This window comes from Lepidochelys olivacea (genome assembly GCF_965140295.1).
Source record: "Lepidochelys olivacea isolate rLepOli2 genome assembly, chromosome: 15".
NCBI classification, from domain to species: domain Eukaryota; kingdom Metazoa; phylum Chordata; order Testudines; family Cheloniidae; genus Lepidochelys; species Lepidochelys olivacea.
In genome coordinates, this window is record NC_140425.1 from 2,970,832 (window position 1) to 2,988,540 (window position 17,709).

Below are 17,709 nucleotides of genomic sequence, written 5' to 3' on the forward strand. Positions count from 1 at the left end.
ATGTTAAATGAACATATTTGTAGCTGCAGAATTTTTGGCTTTTTTCATCATTCCCATGTAACTATTAAGCAGCCTTTTGGCATTTTCTTAAGAATGGATAAATCTAACTACACTACATGAGTGAATATTCCGTGTAATGATCAGAAAGGCAAACTCTCTGAAATCTCTGAGCATATTGGGTTTTGTCTTTCAATTATGTGGTGGAATGTGGATCTGTTAGTCATGAGTCTAAGCAAATAGCATATTTGGGGAAAGTTCAAGTACTGAATTTTCTCAGTGACCACTGCTGTTCATACTGCTGGTGACAGCAAATTCCAGTCAATGGGTCATTACATTCTGGTTGGATACCCATTATAATTAAATCATTCTCTTTGTCTATGTTCAGTGAACCTTCTTTATTAGACTAACTCTCACAGGAAGATAATGTACCTTTTCATTTTGGAGAGAGTCCTAGTGGTGTCTCTTTGGCAGGGCAAGGTAAACATTTTGATGTCTGCGTTCTGCCCACTGACATTCCTTGTAGGTTTTGGTTTGTGGATTATAGTTTGGGTACATGGTGCTGCATTGTACAGTACAGTAGTTTGTTTGTGTGGGTGTTTTTGCTTTGAACTGGAATCTTGGTTAATCCCTTCATACTCCAATGTGAGCATCATATGATTTGGAGGTGTTTGTTTAGTTCACACAATGCTGCAGAGCTTCTCCTTTTCCTCTAGTTTTGATCTACTTAAAAACACTGAAAATCTGGGAATCTTCAGTCATGGAAATATCCACATCTGTTGAATTCTTAATAAGTTCTCAATGATTCATGTTGCTTTGGGGTTTCACTCGTGTTTCAGATCTCTCCTGTTCGTAAAAACCTGCATCTCATACAATCATCTGTGATACTAACTTTCTTAGCATTGCAAAACTAGAGTCTCCTCAGTAAAAACATCTAAACTGGCCTTAAAGGGGAAATCTAATTGAAGTCTGGCTCCGTTCATATGTCACAAATTTGTAGTATTTCACTGTTCAAAAAAATTTCCCTTTTCCAGAAAAGGAAGCAGACCTGCCAGGTGAAAGGAATATTTTAAAAAAAAAATGTAGTAAAGAGGTGTGATAAATATTATGTGACACCTTTAAAATCCTGTTGCCATAAATAGGTTTGCACAGATGTAACTGAGTGAAACTTGGTAAACAAGTATGATGCATAAGGGAATACAATCCAGCTCTTGTGTTGGCTCTGGAGTTCTAGCAAGAGTAAGGCCATGTAGCGAGCTTACACAGCTGTATGCTGTAAGATCACTTGTGTAGCCACTCTCTGCCTATATAAAACCGGTCCTGTCAATATGAAACCACGTCAGTGAGCAGCAGTAGTGATGTCGGCAGGAGGAGCACTCCCACCACGCTGTGCACACTACCACTTATGCCGGTAAAACTTACATCGCTTGGGGTATATGTGTATTTTCACACCGCTGAGTGACACAAGTTTTGCCGACATAAGTGGTAGTGTAGACATAGAATCATAGAATATTGGGGTTGGAAGGGACCTCAGGAGGTCATCTAGTCCAACCCACTGCTCAAAGCAGGACCAATCCCCAACTAAATCATCCCAGCCAGGGCTTTGTCAAGCCTGACCTTAAAAACCTCTAAGGAAGGAGATTCCACCACCTCCCTAAGTAACCCATTCCAGTGCTTCACCACCCTCCTAGTGAAATAGTTTTTCCTAATATCCAACCTAAACCTCCCCCACTGCAACTTGAGACCATTACTCCTTGTCCTATCATCTGCTACCACTGAAAACAGTCCAGATCCATCCTCTTTGGAACCCCCTTTCAGGTAGCTGAAAGCATCTGTCAAATCCCCCCTCATTCTTCTCTTCTGCAGACTAAATTATCTCAGTTTCTTCAGCCTCTCCTCATAAGTCATGTGCTCCAGCCCCCTATTCATTTTTGTTGCCCTCTGCTGGACTCTTTCCAATTTTTCCACATCCTTGTAGTGTGAGGCCAAAAATTGGACACAGTACTCCAGATGAGGCCTCACCAATGCTGAATAGAGGGGAATGATCACGTCCCTCATCTGCTGGCAATGCTCCTACTTATACAGCCCAAAATGCTGTTAACCTTCTTGGCAACAAGGGCACACTTCATTGACGTAGCCTAACTTTGCTTGGAGTACCTTCAGTAGTGGGCTCGACTCCTGGGACATCTCTGAACACTGAGGCTGCTTTTTTTCTATTTTTGTGTGTGTTTAAAGTGTAATTAGAGTATGGCTCTTAAACTGAAGTAAATGCAGATCTTGGTGGGAGACTCTAGTCCATGTGCTTTGTACCTTGCTTGCTATGCCAACTGGAGAATCTCTTGCCTTTCCAACCAATGTTTCGTTACAGGGCAGTTTAAGAGGAGTTTTTCAGGTTTCAACCACTCTGCTATTCTGACCGCTCTCCAGTGTTTGCATTATTGTATAGGCAATTTTTCTGTGAGCAGTTGGGAAGGTTTACAGTAGAGAACTGTTCTATGCAGTCCATCCATTCACCTCCTGCCCCAAAAAAACCATTCCAAACTCTGATCTTTGCTTACTCTGTCATAATACTATTTGTAGTAGCAAGCTGACCCTGAAACTCCTGTTAGCCTGGTTCATTATGTTGCTGTCTTTCTCCTCTCTGAGCCTTGCATTAAGGAAATGCCTAAGTTGATATTTTAAACTGAATAAAACTTTTTACTGTTAAACTCCTGAATCTCTTTTTTAAATAGTATATGTTCAGCAAAACAAGATTTATAGTTGTAAAAGACTTTTGGCTCTGCTCAGTCTGTTTATCCTTCATTCTTCTATATCTTTAATGACAGCATGGTTTTGTGGCACAGACTCTAGTGTTTTCTGCGTTTCATTTTCAATGTGAGTTTTACTCTCATTTTGTGTCTCTTGGTTTAATATGTATTGTTGATGTACAGGTGGAAGTTCATGCATTGGTTGGCATAATAGTAGTGTTATTCCACCCGCTCATGGCTTGTTTGCCTTTCTGACAAATGTAAACCTTGGAGAATTGTCACTTATGTGGCGATAATCCTGTTGTCCTATCTTTGTCTCTAAATTTACAGCTTTATTGAGAAATAGGGCGGTTCTCATCTCACAAGTACTTGGCTATGATTAAAGGAGACCATTCTCTGAGTTGTGTAGAATTCTGACACCACCAAGATCTGGTCTACACACCAATTTTGTACTGATGCAACTATTTCTATTTCAGAGTAGCAGCCGTGTTAGTCTGTATTTGCAGAAAGAAAAGGAGGACTTGTGGCACCTTAGAGACTAACCAGTTTATTTGAGCACAAGCTTTCGTGAGCTACATCATGCGTCCGATGAAGTGAGCTGTAGCTCACGAAAGCTTGTGCTCAATTAAGTTGGTTAGTCTCTAAAGTGCCACAAGTCCTCCCTTTTCTTTTTGCGAACTATTTCTATTGGTGTTTTTTAAAAAAACAAAATAGCAATATAACTACAGTCCCTAATGTGCAGTTATACTGGGGTAAAGATACCTTATACGATTATAGTGGTTCTTCCCCCCCCCCCTCTTTTTTTACAACAATAGCTATACTGGTATAAAGTACTTTTTAAAATGACATAACTGCATCCACACTGGGAGGGTGATTGTGACCTAAAACTAGAGTAGTAATGTAGAACAAATTAGTTGTGTGGGACTGAAAATACTAGAAATATACGAAGTGAAGTAGGTGGCAAAATGCATCAGCTACAGAAGTTGATGGGACAGCAAAGAATACATAATTAGTGGGTCAGTTCACTTATAACATTTAGCTGTCCCAAAATGCTGTCATGTTAGCAGCAAATTTGAACAAAAAGCAACTTGTTTTGACATGTAAATATGTCTAACAGCATTCCAAATGTCTTTTGCTTCACATGCTCATGTGAAAACTGCTCTCCCGAGAGCCAGATAAGGAGCTAAATAGCCTAGCAGGGTTAAAAGCGGCAAAGAGTCCTGTGGCACCTTATAGACTAAGAGACGTATTGGAGCATAAGCTTTCGTGGGTGAATACCCACTTCGTCAGATGCATGTAGTGGAAATTTCCAGAGGCAGGTATAAATATGCAAGCAAGAATCAGGCTAGGGATAACGAGGTTAGTTCAATCAGGGAGGATGAGGCCCTCTTCTAGCAGTTGAGATGTGAACACCAAGGGAGGAGAAACTGCTTTTGTCATTGGCTAGCCATTCACAGTCTTTGTTTAATCCTGAGCTAATGGTGTCAAATTTGCAAATGAACTGAAGCTCAGCAGTTTCTCTTTGAAGTGTGGTCCTGAAGTTTTTTTGCTGCAGGATGGCTGCCTTTAAATCTGCTATTGTGTGTCTAGGGAGGTTGAAGTGTTCTCCTACAGGTTTTTGTATATTGCTATTCCTAATATCTGATTTGTGTCAGATATTACGTAAAAGGATAAATGGACACAAATCGACACAAATGAAATCCCCGGGGCCAGCTGCACTGGCCGCTGCTCAGGCGGCCCCGGGGCCAACCACCCTGGCAGTTGCAGAAGTCACAGAGGTCAGGGAAAGTCATGGAATCCGTGACCTCCGTGACAAGACATGGGGCCCTTGTTATGATGGGGGAGGAAATAACTTGTTGTCAAGCCACCTAAATACATACCACGTGCAATCTAAAGGAATAAGTTGTGTACTGTTGTGCCCTGTATTTAATTGTAACACGTTGCCCAGCTTTCTAATATCTTAAAAATGCTATGCTATTCTAGCCTATCCCAGCAGCTTGAATGTGTGACTGTTTGCCACCAGATCCATGGTATCCAGTGCTGTTAACAGGTGGCTTCGCAGACCCAACACCTCACAATAATCATGATGGTCTCCTTCCTTGAGGTAAAGCTATTTAGAGCTATTGGACAAAGCAGAAGTTGAAGTTACAGATAGTGCTCCGAGTCTCAAAACAGAATTCAATCCCTACTATAAAAGCAGGCATTCCTTTCAAAGCTACCATGATTTCCACTTTGAGATACCCACTGTAACAAAGAGCAAAGAAACAGATCTAGGGGCATTGGATAGCTACAGTGTAGCCAGACAATCCCCAAATCTAAAATGATGGCTGACTTCCACCTACACTATCTTCTGATGGCTTGGTTCCCCAGAAGTTGATTTTTAATCTCCATTTTATCAAAATAAATAGCAGTCAGGACTTTGCTGGGCCTTGTGTACCTGAACATGTCAGGACCCCAAAAGTTTAGATGACAATCCTGAAGTTCACCTTGATAATCTTTCACAAGGTTTATCAGAGACAGACCTGGAGAAAGTTATCTTCATGCTTGCTTTGGTACACTCAAGAAATGCCTCATGTTTTCCCACGGTCAGAATTACTCCCAGTATGTAGCTCTAGCTTTCAGCCTCACTAAATCAAACAATTAACAAAATCTTAGCTGCTGTATTCGTTGCTCTCAGAGAGGGATCCACGTTCACCCATTATTTGGTGATTTTTTTCAGAAGATCACTGTTATGAATACAGAGCCTCTAAGATACACATTGCTGTTTTCTTTTTTTCCAGACTGTGGCTTCTTTATCAGTTTTCAAGTTACCTTACGTGTTTTCAAATAATTTAGCACCCTAGGATGCTCATCTTGGAGAGATGTCTCAAGATACTGTTAACAATTCATCAGCTATGCTTTCAACAATGATCCACTGTAAAAGCATAGAATCTCCTTTCCCCAGCTATTTGGGCTCACCTCTCCTTCAAACTATCAACTGCTTCCCGCCCTTAGCTCATGTAATGGAAAATAACTTTTTTGGGTAGGTGCCCCATCAAGCCTTTGAAAACCTCATTGTGATGGATGAAAGTCTGAGGACGTATGTCCATGTAGTCCAGAAACCATTGTCACCCTAGAGAAGACTTCAGGAAGCTCAGTTGGCTAATGGGCTGAGCAATGAGCTTCTCTGTACAGAGGTACCAACACACTAATCATGGTGAATACTATGGTGACGGCATTGTGGATCACCAAATATGACTGCCCTATATAAGATAGGAAGCAACTGTTTTTTAGTTGATGAAGAGGAGCCATTCCAGAGCTGGCTGGCTGATCAGACACTAGGTGGACAAAGACTGTGAGGAGCGCTTTGAGACTCATAAAAGCAAGCAGGCCTAAGGAACTTTGACATCTAAAATCTGTTCCTGTCCCTCCTTACACAAGAGCTAGGTGTATTGGCTTAGCAGTTGACTTTGAACTCATTTTCTTTTGTCATATTCTGGGAGGGGGAGAACGATGAGGATGGATGTCTGGGCAAGTTTCTCTAGCATGAAAGTGCTAGTTTGCTCACAAAATAAAGCCCTTTCCAAAACATTAATGTAAACAAAAGATGGTTGTTTGAATGTTTGTTTGTGTGGGGCAAAATTGACACTAGTATAAAATGTTCAGATGGAATTGCAATTCAGGAGTAACTAACCAGGTAACTAATCTGGAGTACTGTGTCCAGTTTTGGGCCCCACACTTCAAGAAGGATGTGGATAAATTGGAGAGAGTCCAGCGAAGGGCAACAAAAATGATTAGGGGACTGGAACACATGACTTATGAGGAGAGGCTGAGGGAGCTGGGATTGTTTAGCCTGCAGAAGAGAAGAATGAGGGAGGATTTGATAGCTGCTTTCAACTACCTGAAAGGGGGTTCCAAAGAGGATGGCTCTAGACTGTTCTCAATGGTAGCAGATGACAGAACGAGGAGTAATGGTCTCAAGTTGCAGTGGGGGAGGTTTAGATTGGATATTAGGAAAAACTTTTTCACTAAGAGGGTGGTGAAACACTGGAATGCGTTACCTAGGGAGGTGGTAGAATCTCCTTCCTTAGAGGTTTTTAAGGTCAGGCTTGACAAAGCCCTGGCTGGGATGATTTAACTGGGAATTGGTCCTGCTTTGAGCAGGGGGTTGGACTAGATGACCTTCAGGAGTCCCTTCCAACCCTGATATTCTATGATTCTATGAACCAGATCATGAATAAACTGTTCACAATTTTTCCAGCTCCACTTTAGGGGAGAGGGTGGGGCTGGGCTACATTTTATTTAACAGCCAAGTAAAAATATCCTTGAGTTGAAAAAGTGATAGTTTGGGACAGTAGTGTGCTCATTTATATTATTTTTACTGTTCACTTGAAACCACTCTTTTGAGGCTTACTTTAATAAAAGTTAATATTTAGATGTTTGCCATGCTCAGTGAAAATATACTATCTGAACATTTTGTCTATTTGTCAGAATGTTAAATGTGAAATGGAGAAGCTGTGCTTTCATTTTTTAGTTACTGCTTACACAAATGAAGAGTAAAACTTCTTGTCCATGGACCCTATATTAACAGTCTAAGTGAATGTTTATTGATGGACAACATGCAGGGACTTAGAATCATAGAATATCAGGGTTGGAAGGGACCTCAGGAGGTCATCTAGTCCAACCCCCTGCTCAAAGCAGGACCAATCCCCAATTAAATCATCCCAGCCAGGGCTTTGTCAAGCCTGACCTTAAAAACTTCTAAGGAAGGAGATTCTACCACCTCCCTAGGTAACGCATTCCAGTGTTTCACCACCCTCCTAGTAAAAAAGTTTTTCCTAATATCCAACCTAAACCTCCCCCACTGCAACTTGAGACCATTACTCCTTGTCCTGTCCTCTTCTACCATTGAGAATAGTCTAGAACCATCCTCTCTGGAACCACCTCTCAGGTAGTTGAAAGCAGCTATCAAATCCCCCCTCATTCTTCTCTTCCGCAGACTAAACAATCCCAGTTCCCTCAGCCTCTCCTCATAAGTCATGTGTTCCAGACCCCTAATCATTTTTGTTGCCCTTCGCTGGACTCTCTCCAATTTATCCACATCCTTCTTGTAGTGTGGGACCCAAAACCGGACACAGTACTCCAGATGAGGCCTCACCAATGTCGAATAGAGGGGACGATCACGACTTCTGTAATTGCATTCACACTCTCTTGCAGTGTGAGGTGAAACCCTGTCCCACCACTAGGAAATGTAACTAAGGATAACCATCTAATATCTGGGCATAATAAGGTACTAAAAATAAGGTTACCCTCCCTGCTATATCTACCCTATTATGAATTAAGAGCTGTGAATCTCTATGCGAATGGTTTCTGTATAAATTATTTTTTATTCTGTTTGAGGCCATTTAGCAGTATTTATAGATTTGGCCTGCTAAGAGATAAGGCTATCACACTGTTCTCTTGATATCCTGGAAGGGACTTGAGTATGCTTTTTGGCCTATGTTCAGAAACATGCTACAGAGCATAGGCAATGAATGCAAAGTGTTGAGAATCCAAACTTGTTTCCTTAAGCAGTGGGGAAAGTCACCAGGCCTAAGAAAATCTGGTCTGAGCCAGTCTTGTGGGACTCTTGACACAGTTTCTTTTTCTTCTGGTGTTTATAGTAACAGTTCTGCTACTGTTGGTCCTATTTTGTGAGAGAGAGAACGTGCAGTAGAAATGTCATACCAAGCCGCTGCCTTCCTACCATACTGCTCTTCTTCGGGGTTCCTCAGTCTGTAAGGAGTTTTGCTGTGTTGTCCAGTATAATGCTGTGAAAAGAGATCCTGTCTGCTTTTTAAGTCTGTCTTATCTTCTATCTTAATTTTTTGTAGGCAACAGAGAAAATGGATTGGTTAGTTCTAAAGTCAGTCAAAATATAACTAAATCCCAGTCTTTTCCTCTAATTACTATTGGCATAATCCTCTTCAAGGTTTTTTAAAAACCATCAACAAAAAAATCCTCTGATGGTAGTCAGAGATAGGCTTGAAAGACTGGATACGGCAGGTGCACTCAGGAGCACAACAGGATCAATCTACATTCAGTTCACATTTGGACGGCTTCTTTCATAACCAAAAGAGATGGAAACCTAAACTTAAAAAAAAATAAAAATTTAAATCTTAATTCTGCAGAAACTGATAGTTTAGCACCCAGTATGGAATGTTTCCCTCTGACTACTGGTGAGTGTCTTTTTTTCAAACCTAGCTCTTTACATGTGAATTTTTTTATATGTAACTTGGATGCTGGCAGACGTTTTCCAGTAAATATCTTCCACAGAAAAGGTTGGCTGCATCAGAAAAAACATTGCTGTTAATACTCAGCTTCTATTTGGGCTGGCTTTGCAAAAGGTATGTCTTCAGAATTGAAACAGATATAAAAGCAAGAACATACAGTAGCTAAAAAACACTTTAAAATTTATTACAAAAACATGTTTAGTAAGAATGTCATAACCCAGTCCAACAAATAGGAAGAGTCAACTTCAAGAATAAAGTGTATTGTGGACCGAGACTTAACACCAGGAACACAGGTTAAGGGAATGCTTTCAGGTAACGTAAGTCCCCCAGATCTAGCTTTTGGAAACAAGTTAAACTTACAAAACCTAAACTATTTAAAAATAGTGAATTAAATGTTTACATTCCAAACACTGCAGGAGCATTTTATTTCACATGAGCACCCGAAAGTGAAATTTACTAGTCTTTTTCATCTAAGCTGAGGGAGAATACAAAACATATAAACAGCATAGTCAGCAAAATAAGTTAAATGTTTAAAGCTTTCAGTTTTAACTGGGAATTGTAAACATCTGTGGCTTTGTTATGGGAACTTTTTGCCTCGCACTGTAGCTTTAACTTGAAATGTCCTTTATCTTTTAAAATTCTTTTACACCTCGTAGTACACACAATAAATTCTGATCAGTTTCTCAAAACCTGTAACAGTTTAAAAAGTTAGCTTTTTTGCACTTCTGTTTGTGGATCTCAAAGCACTGCAGCTCTGGTGAGGTAGGTAAGAGTTACTGCTCTGAACAGATTAACAAACGTGGACTGATACTCTGTCCAAAGTCTGACTTGTGGCACCTTAGAGACTAACCAATTTATTAGAGCATAAGCTTTCGTGAGCTACAGCTCACTTCCTCAATCTGAGGAAGTGAGCTGTAGCTCACGAAAGCTTATGCTCTAATAAATTGGTTAGTCTCTAAGGTGCCACAAGTCCTCCTTTTCTTTTTGCGAATACAGACTAACACGGCTGTTACTCTGAAACCTGTCCAAAGTCTGTCAGTCTGTGGCAGATCTGGGAATAGGAACGAAAACATCAAGACCTGTCCCGGTCATCAATAAGGGTCCACTTAGCTGCTATCTCCGCCTACCATCCGGGGGCAGGTGGTCTCTCGGTCTTTGCAAATCCTGTAGTCAGTCATTTTCTCAAGGGTTTGGACAGGCTCTTCCCGCACACGCGTCAGCCTATCCCTGCCTGGGACCTCAGTTTAGTCCTCTCCAGGCTTACAGGCACTCCATTCGAACCTCTGGCCACCTGCTCCTTGTTATATGTTTTGTTCAAGGTCGCGTTCCTCATGGCAATTACCTCGGCTTGACGGGTCTTGGAGCTCAGGGCTCTCACGTCTGAGCCCCCTTACACAGCTTTTCATAAGGATAAGGTACAACTCAGGCCTCATCCGGCTTTTCTCCCGAAGGTTATCTCCCATTTTCACATTACCCAGGACATCTTCCTCCCAGTGTTTTATCCCAGGCCACACTCCTCCAATAGGGAGTGCAGGCTCCACTGACTGGATGTGCGTAGGGCCTTAGGCTTCTACGTAGAGAGAACTAAGTCATTCCGGAAGTCCATCCAACTCTTTGTAGCCATGGCGGACAGAATGAAAGGCCTCCCAGTATCCTCTCAACGCATATCGTCGTAAGTCACGTCCTGCATTAGGGAGTGCTACACCCTGGCAAAGGAGCCCGCTCCGCAGATAACCCCCCTCCTCTGTGGCGTTCCTGGCGCAAGTCCCTATTCAGGAAATTTGCAGGGCAGCTATGTGGTCCTCGGTACATACGTTTACGTAGCACTATGCAGTTACACAACAGTCCAGGGACAATGCGGCTTTTGGGCGAGCTGTGCTCCATTCTGTGGATAACTCCAACCCCACCTCCTGAGCTGTAGCTTGTGAATCACCTGCTTGGAATGGACATGAACAATCACTCGAAGAAAAAACGGTTACTCACTTTCTCGTAACTGTTGTTCTTTGAGATGTGTTGTTCATGTCCATTCCAATACCCACCCTCCTACCCGTCTGTCGGAATAGTCGGCAAGAAGGAACTGAGGGGTTGGGAGTTGACATTCCCCTATACTAGGCGTCATGAAGGCGCCACTCCAGGGGGCGCCCAGGCCAACCCTACAGACACTGCTAGGGGAAAATCTTCCAGTTGGCGTGCATGCGGCACGCACACACCTGCTTGGAATGGACATGAATAACACATCTCGAAGAACAACAGTTATGAGAAAGTGAGTAACCATGTTTTCTGCGTATGTTCAGCTTGCGCTTCAATGTAATAAGGAGTGGTGTGTGGGTTTTTTTGTTTTTTTTTGTTTTTGTTTGTTTTAATTTTATTATTTAATGAATAGCAACCTTGCATTAGACTTGTGCTTTGCATGCTTTACGGAGGAAAGCTTGGCCTTTAGTGCATTCTCCGCACTGGTGGATAGGCTTTTGCAAATCAGAAGGTGAAAAAGTCATGGAAGAATTCTTCTGTCATCCTAGCATTGTCGGAACCAGTGTTTAGGTCAGCTTAACATCTCTCAGCAGTGTGGGTTTTTCACATCCCCGAGAGACATAGCTATGACAGCTTTTCAGTGTAGACCAGCCACAAGGTTAGTATTTGGGTTAATTCCATGTTAGGTAAGGCCAGGTCTACACTATAAACTTGTTTTTTAAAACTGGTATAGCAGTGTGTTAGGGGTGTGACTTTTTATTTGTGATACTTGTATTTGTAGAAGTAGTTATACCAGCATAAAAATGATTTTGCTGGTATTAGCTTATTTTGCTCACGGAACCAGTAACGGTATAATTGCAAAAGCATTCTTTTTTGTTTGTATAAGCTGCATCGATGCAAGGGAAGGTTTTTGTTGATATAGCTTACTCCTGGGGGAATTCTGCTTCAAAAAAATTGTCTGTGCACAATATTTTAAAATTCTGCATTTTTTTTGGAAAAATAACTACATAGTCACGCCAGTTTCATGGTAATTTCAAAATACCTACCAGCAAGCATGTCCGTAACAATATACACACACAATTTTTTTCCCCAGGAGTAGACTATTAAAGAAACCCCTATGACAACCTAGTTCCAATACACCCAAAACCCCTCCCCCCCCCCCCCCCAGAGCCTAGCTGCAGGGTCCCTCCAACCTAGAGCCCAGCTCCTGCCTGCCCCCCTGTGTGCTCCCCCACCTCCCGAGCCCAGCCACCCTATCTCCCAGAGGCCAGGGATCCAGAGGGAGAAACAGCCTGATGCTTGGTTCCAAGCTTCTGTGGGGTTTCCTGTGTGCCGCCGTCTCCTTCCCTCAGGGCTTGTGGGGAATTGCAGCTGCTAGAAACCCTCTAGGTCCCCCCAGCAGTGTCTTCTATGTGCAAGCTGAGCTCTACTGGGTCCAGCAGCCCTTAGTAGTGGCCAGCAGCACTGCAGCCCATTTCTGTTCAAGAAAGGAAATTCTGTGCTCACATGAATTTTTGCAAAATTCTGCATTGCGCACTGGCACAGAATTCCCCCAGGAGTTGTAGCTGTACCAACAAAACTACTAAGTGTAGAGTAGGCCAGATTAATGGAGAGGTTCCATAGTATCTGACTGGTTCAGTCACAGAGACCCCCTTGGGGACTGTCACCTGACGTACTGAGATTACTTCTAAGCCCGTTTTCCCTGCCAGTTTGGGACTTCCAGAACCCTTGTCTTGTTGAGCTAGGCATGCTAGCCTGCTGCAACAAAGACCCAGCTCTGGTCCACTCCCCCACAGCTACAGACTTTAACCAAAAACTTCTCAGCAGGTCACCTATCTCCAGCACCCAGACACCCAGCTCCCAATGGGATGCAAACCCCAAATAAATCGATTTTTACTCTGTATAAAGCTTATACAGGGTAAACTCATAAATTGTTTGCCCTCTATAACATTGATAGAGAGGGATGCACCCCATGTATTAATCACTTACGCTGAGTTCAATAATAAAAGTGATTTTATTAAGAATAAAAAGTAGGATTTAAGTGGTTTCAAGTAATAACAGACAGAACAAAGTAAGTCACCAAGCAAAATAGAGCAAAGACATGCAAGTATAAGCCTAATACGTTAAACTGATTACAGGTAATATCTCACCCTCAGAGATATTCCAATAAGCTTTTTTCACAGACTAGACTCTTTCCTAGCCCGGGCCCAATCCTTTCCCCTGGTACAGTCCTTTTTAGTTCCAGCATACATCTTAGGTGGAAACTAGGGATGTTCTCATGACTGGCAGCCCCTTTTGTTCTGTTCCACCCCCTTTTACAGCTTTGCCACAAGGCGGGAATCTTTTGTCTCTCTGGGTCCCCACCCCTCATTCTAAATGGAAAAGCACCAGGTTTAAAATGGATTTCAGTATCAGGTGACACGTTCACGTGTCCTGTGAGCAATGTTCCCTCTAATTTTTGGCAGGCCGTGTGCGCAAAAAATTTCTTCTGTGCAAATTTTTGAAGCAGAGTTCAAATTTGTGTGCCATGAGGCAAATGCGTCCAAGCGAGTAAAATGTTTATACGTTTTATATATATATATTATATATGTGGAATCTGGCTGTGTTGATAGATGGCGAGCGAGCGAAGTCAAAAGTTGTCCGTAAATGATATTTCGGCCTTGCTCTGATGTATTTCATTTTTTGTGTGTGCGGGGTTTAGGATCTGTGTGCGCGCGCATACGCGCGCAGCTTAGAGGGAACAGTGCCTGTGAGACCCCAGCCTCCATTCTTCCAGGGCTGGCCCGCACATACCTAGGAAGGTTTGCAAGTAAACAAAGCCATTTACAACCAATTGTCCGAGTCAGTGGGAGCTATCAAGATTCCAAACCACCATTAATGGCCCACACTTTGCATAAAGCATATTCCAGTTACATCATATTCACACACACAAGCATATTTCCACAAAACATTATGGAGTACACCATCACAGTATCTTCAAACTGAAAGGTGGAATTGTTTTTTGCAGACTGCTTAGAAGTTTTGTTTCAGGGTGGTCCAGGAAAGGTGTGCTGGTTGCCAGAAAGTAACGTAACATTGGGCTGGAGAGGTTAGATAAGGAATTACTCTAATTATTGAAGCCACTAGCAATGGCACTTGATTCTGTACAGGAGAACTTATATTCATTTTCAGAAGCTGTTGAAGTGTAGAAGATAAAAACTTTTGAAAAGTGACCAGTAGTTACATACTGATGATGATTTAGTTGGGGATTGTTCCTGCTTTGAGCAGGGGGTTGGACTAAATGACCTCCTGAGGTCCCTTCCAACCCTGATATTCTATGATTCTATGTTAATAACAGCGTTCTGAAAGTGTTCTCACCAGGCTTTTAAAACTTATAATTTTTCAGTAAATATGACAGGTTTCAGAGTAACAGCCGTGTTAGTCTGTATTCGCAAAAAGAAAAGGAGGACTTGTGGCACCTTAGAGACTAACCAGTTTATTTGAGCATAAGCTTTCGTGAGCTACAGCTCACTTCATCGGATGCATCTCTAAGTCTCTAAGGTGCCACAAGTACTCCTTTTCTTTTTTCAGTAAATATGATCTTCACATGTGCCAATTTCTACTCAAACAGAAAAAGCCATACTTCTTGAGATGTAGAAGAGATTTATGTTGAAAATGGGCTTCTGTCAACAGTAATTCAACTGCAAGTGAAGTCTCCCTTCATTTCAAGTAATAGTCTCAATGAAATATTGAAAAATTAACAGATATTTAGTGGTGCATGAGTAAATGTTCTTGGAGAAAAGGAGGTTGTGATTGTATAAGTACTGTCTCAGTCAGTCATTGCTTCAGCTTGTTCTGCTGTTTGAATGAATCTTTTAATTGTTTGTCCCTAGTATTGAAAGATTAGAAGTTTAATGGGAACTGTTACGTAGATTGTAAGCTCTTTGTTGCGGGGCCCATCAGTTTGCTTTCTGTTTGTACAGCAGAAAGCATAATGGGGTTCTAGTCCATGACTAGGACTCCTAGGTAATACAAATAAAGTTACAAAGTTGGCTTTCTTTAAATATTTAATTGTGAAAATCTTGAAAGCATCCTCTGATTTTGAATTGTATATGGTGAGAACTGACTTTTATTATGGACTGTAATTATGTATTGTATTGCATTAAATAGATGTTGATGTCTTACACTGAATAAAACGTTACATTTTTAGACTTGTGCTGATTGAAACTCTAAGGAATTTTTCAGTGTTAACATAAGTAATTGTTGCCTTTGCCTCTACAAATCCTGCAATTGATGGTGCAGGTGGACTGTCAGTTGTAGGCCTTGGGCTAAAAGCCTTTTTATGTTACTTCAGATGTATAAGAAGTTTTGAATAAAATTACACTTTATAGGTCCAGGTTCTAAAACACTCTCTCATGTAAGTAGTCCCATAAAGCGACTTCAAAGATGCTATTGTAAAAATAAACCATAGACCAAAATGCTCCACTTCCCAGACTTCTCCCCTTGCAGACAGGATGCAAACACAGATAACACAACACAGATGTAAATTATGTTGCTTAATGCACAACTGGAAGGTAACAGCCGTGTTAGTCTGTATTTGCAAAAAGAAAAGGAGTACTTGTGGCACCTTTAGAGACTAACCAATTTATTTGAGCATAAGCTTTTGTGAGCTACAGCTCACTTCATCGGATGCATGTTTGGAAACTGTTCTTCTATGGACAGTGTTATGCAGGAGGTTGAAAAAGATGTCTGGCCTTTGAATCTATGAAAAAACAAAGAGAACTTCAAAAGTTCTTTTGTAAAGCCTTTTTCTTCAAAGCATATATCTTGCTTATTCTTGTCTGTAATACACATTTCTGGCCTACTGTTTTAGAAAATGTTTGTATTTTGATTGTTCCTGTCTTGGAGACTTAACTTCACCAAGGTCTCTTAGCACTTGTCTACTGCTTTCTTATCTTATCTTGGTAATGGACAGATGTCAAGATAACTGTAACCAAGCAAGAGTGTGCAAAGACTTTTAAATCTTTTATAAGCAAGAATATCTTCTATAACCAAGGATCTATTAGAAGCTGAGAAACTGGGAACAATAAAATAGTTTTCTCTGTTGTCTGTACAAATGGGATGCTCTTGTAGAAGTGCAGCAGCAACCATCTGCAAAAGCTTATCACTGATTCTTCCTCCTAAAATGGTTACATTTTAGAGTTTAAAAAAACGAAACCCTCAGACTTAAGTTCACTCACTGTTAATAGGCGAGTCAGTATGGCTAGTCTTCTGGGCCACGAGAGAGCTCAGTGTGCTCTGCTACCTACCTACTATTCCATTATGGGTGAAGGGAGTAGGTTACACAAGTAGTGGATTCTGTAATAGTAGCTGGTGCATTAGACCCTTGTAAACCAGCATAATGACAAATTTCAACCTTTATGTACTGGACTAAATTTTTTTGTGCTGAATTTTTTTTGTCAGAGTCTCATCAAGCTCTGTATAAACGGTTACTGTGGCAACATGGTCATCACATTTTTATGTATATAAAGTACATGTAAATATGTACATAACATATTTATGTATATAAAGGTGACAAAAATGGTGGTTTAACATGAGTTGGTCACCCTTGTGTAAAACTATACTTTCTCAAATAAACACAATTTACTTTAGAGTATGAGTTGAGCTAACCAGGCTCCTGGGTATCCGGTTATGAGAGGAAAAACTTACATTAAGAAAGATCACAGTCCTTGATGTAGGCCTGGTTTATATCACTAGTTAGTTACAGCTGCTGTTGAACTGTGTCTAATATAACAAGTATATTAGATTCTGGAAAGTATAGATTAGGGAATTAAGAAATCTAGTGAGTATGGGGTCAGGAAGAGGAAATATTAAAATAGGTACATGTGGAAGGAAGCTTGGAAAATCGCACTGCAATTAATTGATATTAGGACAGGTGAAGAGAATCAGAATGACTCTGTAGTCTGGTGATTAGAACATGCACCTACGATGTGGGAGACCCAGTTAGAACATCAGGCGAGTGTGCTACCACTGGGTTATGCTGTTGTGGGTCTCTCTCCATTTTAAGTAGGAGAGAGAGAAAAAGACCCACACCAGCATAACCTAGTGGTAGAACACTTTCCTGCAGTGTTGGAGCCCCAGTTCAAATCCTTTCTGTATTAGGGGTGGGGAATTGAACTTGGGTCACTTCCATCTCAGGTGAGTGCACTAATGACTGGGTTAAAGCTTTCAAGGGAGATACCACCTCTTGCTCTTCCAACTATTTTTGTCAAAAAGCCTTGAAATCTAAAAAAAAAAAAAAATTAATAGTCAAAACTAAATGTTTCAATTTGACTCAACTATTTTTACTTACTGTAGATTGCCCCTCCTATGCCCCTAACCTCTGCACTGTGCCTCAGTCCCTACACCCCCTTCACTCCTACCCTCTGAACCACCCTGTTAGGGGCTTATTCCTTCACCCACTTACTTCCCTAGTCCTTCTCCCATGAACAGAGAGCAACAATACCCGAAGTCCAAAGGTGCAAACAATTCAATGTTTATTGGGGTGAACTTCCAGCAAGCATGATTCCAGTTTCCTTCCTTAGTATCCTCCTTCCCAGCTCTGACACCACAGAGCCTTAGACCTGTGGCCCTGTTCCCATTCCTGCCGTTAGCCAAACATGATTCCAATTCCCCCTTTAGCCAAACATGATTCCAATTTCCCCACCCCCATTCCCTGTTCCCATTCCCCACACACACCCACCCAATCTGATTGATTGCAGACT

The 17,709-nt window shown here is 41.5% G+C and overlaps 1 protein-coding gene across 9 annotated transcripts in view; it reads left to right on the forward strand.

The window, feature by feature from the left end:
• MTMR3 (myotubularin related protein 3) overlaps nucleotides 1-17,709 on the forward strand; it is a 235,858-nt gene that overhangs the window by 24,929 nt on the left and 193,220 nt on the right. The window lies entirely within an intron of this gene.